Raw genomic sequence first — 6,049 nt, 5'->3', positions numbered from 1 at the left:
CGAGCCTGCCAGGATTCGAACCTGGAATCTTCTGATCCGTAGTCAGACGCGTTATCCGTTGCGCCACAGGCCCTACGAGTGGGCACCTAAATGCCAAATCTTATAAGAGAATGTTCCAGATTATTGAAGCGTGAAGTCTTGACACGGTAGCACAAACACACAGTACCGTGTGGGCGTGAGGGGTACCTACAGTCTACTTCATACACCATCACCCACACATCACACACACATCACCCACACATCACCCACACATAACCCACACATCACCCACACATCACCCACACATCACCCACACATCACCCACACATCACCCACACATCACCCACACATAACCCACACATAACCTTAACACTAACCACTTCGCAATGTGGTTTGGACTAAGTTTGAGTTTATTTTTTAATTATCTTGTGATTGTTGAGGGCCAACGGTGTCTCAATAATGGACTCTTCTTTAAATAGGGGGGTTAGGATTCTAGTAGTCAACGCTAATAGAACACATTCATGTCAGAGCCAACCAAATCCCTAGGCCTAACCCAATCACAACCACGGCCCTAAGAAAACTACAAGCAACCTGACACACCTAGTTTTGGAAGAGTCCATTCTCATACACGTGGAAGTATCCCCTCAACTAAATCTACTATCCTATTCTTCAAGCCGCTGCTAAACCAAAACTTGTAAATTGTTTCAGTTTTTCAAGCAAAAGGTTTTAACCGATTTTTTTTTCCATAAACCTGCTAGAATTAGCCTTGAACGTAATGCTCCAGTCTTCCCTTCCACGCCCCCCTCCCTCCAGTATACATCATCTAGTCCCACCACTCCTGTCCCACCCCCTTCCCCTCTCCCACCCCACCCCGGGTCACACCCAAGCTGCCTTCCATTCACTTCGAGGCCGTCACACACTGTCTGTGACCCCGACCGTCTGACCCCGACCACGTGCAATACTGGTGTCACTTCCGCTTCACGGTTCTCCTAGGTCAATGACTGTTCTACACTTTCCCGCCAAAACTAATCTCAGCGTCAAAGTTTTCTTTATTCGCCGTCACTGATTGGCCGAGCTCAGTTGGGGGAGGGAGGGGGGAGGGAGGGGTGTGGTTTAAACTATGAATGGAGCTGAGTATATAAAATGTTTTCTATGTGCCCACGGTAGGGACGACCTGAGCCGAGGGTGGGGGGTGGGGGGGGGGGGGGGGTCAACCCGTACATTGTGGGCCCGAAGAGGTTAAGTGTAGCTGTAACAAAGGAATGAGGGGGGGGGGGGGGGTCGCCAAACGTACTTTGTTTCCCTTCGATAAATAGTTGCTCGAAATATCAGTCCGTGACATAGCTGGTCATGTTTGGTCTGACCCCCGGGTTATCAGAGTCTAACCCCCGGGCTTACATATTGAGGACCGTTACATATGGCCTTAGACTTATAACTGCCGTCAATGCTCGCCCGCCCTAGGGGAGGCGGAGTACGGCAACCACTGTGTGGTGAGATTGTGTGACGGAGCCACTGTATGGTGAGATTGTGTGAGGGAGCCACGTGAGATTGTGTGACGGAGCCACTGTATGGTGAGATTGTGTGACGGAGCCACTGTATGGTGAGATTGTGTGACGGAGCCACTGTATGGTGAGATTGTGTGACGGAGCCACTGTATGGTGAGATTGTGTGACGGAGCCACTGTATGGTGAGATTGTGTGACGGAGCCACTGTATGGTGAGATTGTGTGACAGAGCCACTGTGTGGTGAGATTGTGTGACAGAGCCACTGTGTGGTGAGATTATGTGACGGAGCCACTGTATGGTGAGATTGTGTGACGGAGCCACTGTATGGTGAGATTGTGTGACGGAGCCACTGTATGGTGAGATTGTGTGACGGAGCCACTGTATGGTGAGATTGTGTGACGGAGCCACTGTATGGTGAGATTGTGTGACGGAGCCACTGTATGGTGAGATTGTGTGACGGAGCCACTGTATGGTGAGATTGTGTGACGGAGCCACTGTATGGTGAGATTGTGTGACGGAGCCACTGTATGGTGAGATTGTGTGACAGAGCCACTGTATGGTGAGATTGTGTGACGGAGCCACTGTGTGGTGAGATTGTGTGACGGAGCCACTGTATGGTGAGATTGTGTGACGGAGCCACTGTATGGTGAGATTGTGTGACGGAGCCACTGTATGGTGAGATTGTGTGACAGAGCCACTGTATGGTGAGATTGTGTGACAGAGCCACTGTAAGGTGAGATTGTGTGACAGAGCCACTGTATGGTGAGATTGTGTGACGGAGCCACTGTATGGTGAGATTGTGTGACAGAGCCACTGTGTGGTGAGATTGTGTGACGGAGCCACGTGAGATTGTGTGACAGAGCCACTGTATGGTGAGATTGTGTGACGGAGCCACGTGAGATTGTGTGACGGAGCCACTGGATGGTGAGATTGTGTGACGGAGCCACGTGAGATTGTGTGACAGAGCCACTGTGTGGTGAGATTATGTGACGGAGCCACTGTATGGTGAGATTGTGTGACAGAGCCACTGTGTGGTGAGATTGTGTGACAGAGCCACTGTGTGGTGAGATTGTGTGACAGAGCCACTGTGTGGTGAGATTGTGTGACAGAGCCACTGTGTGGTGAGATTATGTGACGGAGCCACTGTATGGTGAGATTGTGTGACAGAGCCACTGTGTGGTGAGATTGTGTGACAGAGCCACTGTGTGGTGAGATTATGTGACGGAGCCACTGTATGGTGAGATTGTGTGACAGAGCCACTGTGTGGTGAGATTGTGTGACAGAGCCACTGTGTGGTGAGATTATGTGACGGAGCCACTGTATGGTGAGATTGTGTGACAGAGCCACTGTGTGGTGAGATTGTGTGACAGAGCCACTGTGTGGTGAGATTATGTGACGGAGCCACTGTATGGTGAGATTGTGTGACAGAGCCACTATGTGGTGAGATTGTGTGACAGAGCCACTGTGTGGTGAGATTATGTGACGGAGCCACTGTATGGTGAGATTGTGTGACGGAGCCACTGTGTGGTGAGATTATGTGACGGAGCCACTGTGTGGTGAGATTATGTGACGGAGCCACTGTATGGTGAGATTGTGTGACGGAGCCACTGTGTGGTGAGATTATGTGACGGAGCCACTGTGTGGTGAGATTATGTGACGGAGCCACTGTGTGGTGAGATTATGTGACGGAGCCACTGTATGGTGAGATTGTGTGACGGAGCCACTGTATGGTGAGATTATGTGACGGAGCCACTGTGTGGTGAGATTATGTGACGGAGCCACTGTGTGGTGAGATTATGTGACGGGGCCACTGTGTGGTGAGATTATGTGACGGAGCCACTGTATGGTGAGATTGTGTGACGGAGCCACTGTGTGGTGAGATTATGTGACGGAGCCACTGTGTGGTGAGATTATGTGACGGAGCCACTGTATGGTGAGATTGTGTGACGGAGCCACTGGATGGTGAGATTGTGTGACGGAGCCACGTGAGATTGTGTGACAGAGCCACTGTGTGGTGAGATTATGTGACGGAGCCACTGTATGGTGAGATTGTGTGACGGAGCCACTGTATGGTGAGATTATGTGACGGAGCCACTGTGTGGTGAGATTATGTGACGGAGCCACTGTGTGGTGAGATTATGTGACGGAGCCACTGTGTGGTGAGATTATGTGACGGAGCCACTGTATGGTGAGATTATGTGACGGAGCCACTGTATGGTGAGATTATGTGACGGAGCCACTGTATGGTGAGATTGTGTGACGGAGCCACTGTATGGTGAGATTATGTGACGGAGCCACTGTGTGGTGAGATTATGTGACGGAGCCACTGTGTGGTGAGATTATGTGACGGAGCCACTGTGTGGTGAGATTATGTGACGGAGCCACTGTATGGTGAGATTATGTGACGGAGCCACTGTATGGTGAGATTATGTGACGGAGCCACTGTATGGTGAGATTATGTGACGGAGCCACTGTATGGTGAGATTGTGTGACGGAGCCACTGTGTTGCAGGAACTGACTCGAGTCCACTGGTCGAAATGTTTAGAAGGTTAGGGTTAGGGTCAGGGTTATGGTTAAAGTTAGGGTCAGGGTTAGGGTACATGATTAGGGTTATGGTTAGGGTTAGAATTATGGTTAGGGTTAGGATTAGGGTTATGGTACACCAAAGAAGCTAGTCCCAGAAGTTGAATGTGTGTTGAATTGAAATCTAAAGTCAGGTCAGGGTTCAGGATGGGAAAGTGGAAGCGGGGGGGGGGGGGCACTGTTAAAGTAAATGTTCTCTGTACATTGTATCTTGTTTTTTATTACAACGGCGAGTTGCTTAAACAACTGAAATTCAAATACAATGGGGGGGGGGGGGGGGGGTATTGATTTTAGGGTGTTCCAAATGTTAACCAAGGGGTGCTTTTTTTTAAAAAGGGAGGTTAAAGCCAGAGGTCAGACGACCCAGACATGTCACGTGACCGTCTGTCTGGTGATGACTCACCCCAAGAAATTTGGGGATTGTATGGATGGTGTGGATTGTGATCCACTGGATGAACTTGAAACAGTTCGACACTTGAAACAGTTCGATACTTGAAACAGTTCGATACTTGAAACAGTTCGATACTTGAAACAGTTCGATACTTGAAACAGTTCGATACTTGAAACAGTTCGATACTTGAAACAGTTCGACACTTGAAACAGTTCGACACTTGAAACAGTTCGATACTTGAAACAGTTCGACACTTGAAACAGTTCGACACTTGAAACAGTTCGATACTTGAAACAGTTCGATACTTGAAACAGTTCGACACTTGAAACAGTTCGACACTTGAAACAGATCGAGATCAAAGCCTTCTAGTATCACTATAACACCGTGACCCGTATGATGCAATATATACAAGAGACTGGTAAAAGCTTTCATCCCCTTTATCGATCACAATGGACTGAACCAATAATGGCTTACAGCTAGTCGGGAAATAGAACCGTCGTGTTTCAGGAGTGGCGGGCTTACATTAATTATTACTGTCCAAAGCTATTGTAAGGTCTGGTTTTTATTGTCCGAGAGTGGACTCTCCCTGAAACAGGTGTGTCAGGCTCTTGGTGGTATTGCGTTAGAGGCTTGTCTAAGGGGACGGAACTGGTGAGCAGGAACAAAATCACAAAGGAAAAATTTTACCTCGAAATAAAGTCACAGAAATAAAGTCACAGAAATAAAGTCACAGAAATAAAGTCACAGAAATAAAGTCACAGAAATAAAGTCACAGAAATAAATACAAGTTGGTTAAGAAATATTTGTTTTACTTATTAAAATTGTAAAATTTTGGTGCTTATAAATATGGGTGTTGTTTCTGAGTAACATAAAGCATTGTGGGTTATAATAATAAGGCCGATTCTAGTCGGAATAAGATACGCATGCGCAATGGAGAGAAATTACGACTTAGCGGCGATGTTTTCGATGGTACTGCGCATGCGTGTGTTTACAACCACAGAACCCTAATACCAACCCTAATCCTATCCTTAACCCTATCCCTAATCCTAACCCTATCCCTAACCCTAGCCCTAATCCTATCCCTAACCCTAGCCCTAATCCTAACCCTAATCCTACCCCTAACCCTCATTCTAGCCCTAACCCTAGCCATAGGTCACTGCGCATGCGCAGAACTATCTTTTGCCGAAAAATCTTATTCCGAGTAGACACTTCGTAATAATAATCTCATTCTTAGCTTCGTAATAAGTAAACCAACTGTAACGTAATTTACATAGCAGCCTCGCATTTTGTACCATATGTATATGAATACTCAGTAGAAAAATGAACGATAAATAAATGCAGGTATATTATTATGTTTTACGTGTGTTTTGGTAGATGCCGTTCCTTGGTCGGCCTTGACCGTCCACACTGTGTTTTGTTGACGATTGCGTCGATGATGGCCTTTGTACCGTGTCGGCTTTAAGATTTGATCACATGCTTTGTTATGGGATGTGGCTGGAAGTGGTATAGCGATGTGGTTAGAGGTGGTATAGCGATGTGGTTAGAGGTGGTATAGCGATGTGGTTAGAGGTGGTATAGCGATGTGGTTAGA

General features: G+C 47.6%; 1 non-coding gene across 1 annotated transcript; it reads right to left on the bottom strand.

The window, feature by feature from the left end:
* Window positions 1-73, bottom strand: Trnar-acg (transfer RNA arginine (anticodon ACG)). Its single transcript has one exon. It is a non-coding gene; the product is annotated as a tRNA-Arg (tRNA).
* Between the last annotated feature and the right edge of the window lie 5,976 nt (window positions 74-6,049).

The sequence above is a fragment of the Physella acuta genome, unplaced genomic scaffold (genome assembly GCF_028476545.2).
Source record: "Physella acuta isolate Inbredline_101_S28 unplaced genomic scaffold, ASM2847654v3 ptg001326l, whole genome shotgun sequence".
In the NCBI taxonomy this organism is placed as follows: Eukaryota; Metazoa; Mollusca; class Gastropoda; family Physidae; genus Physella; species Physella acuta.
This window is presented reverse-complemented; position numbering and strand designations above follow the sequence as displayed.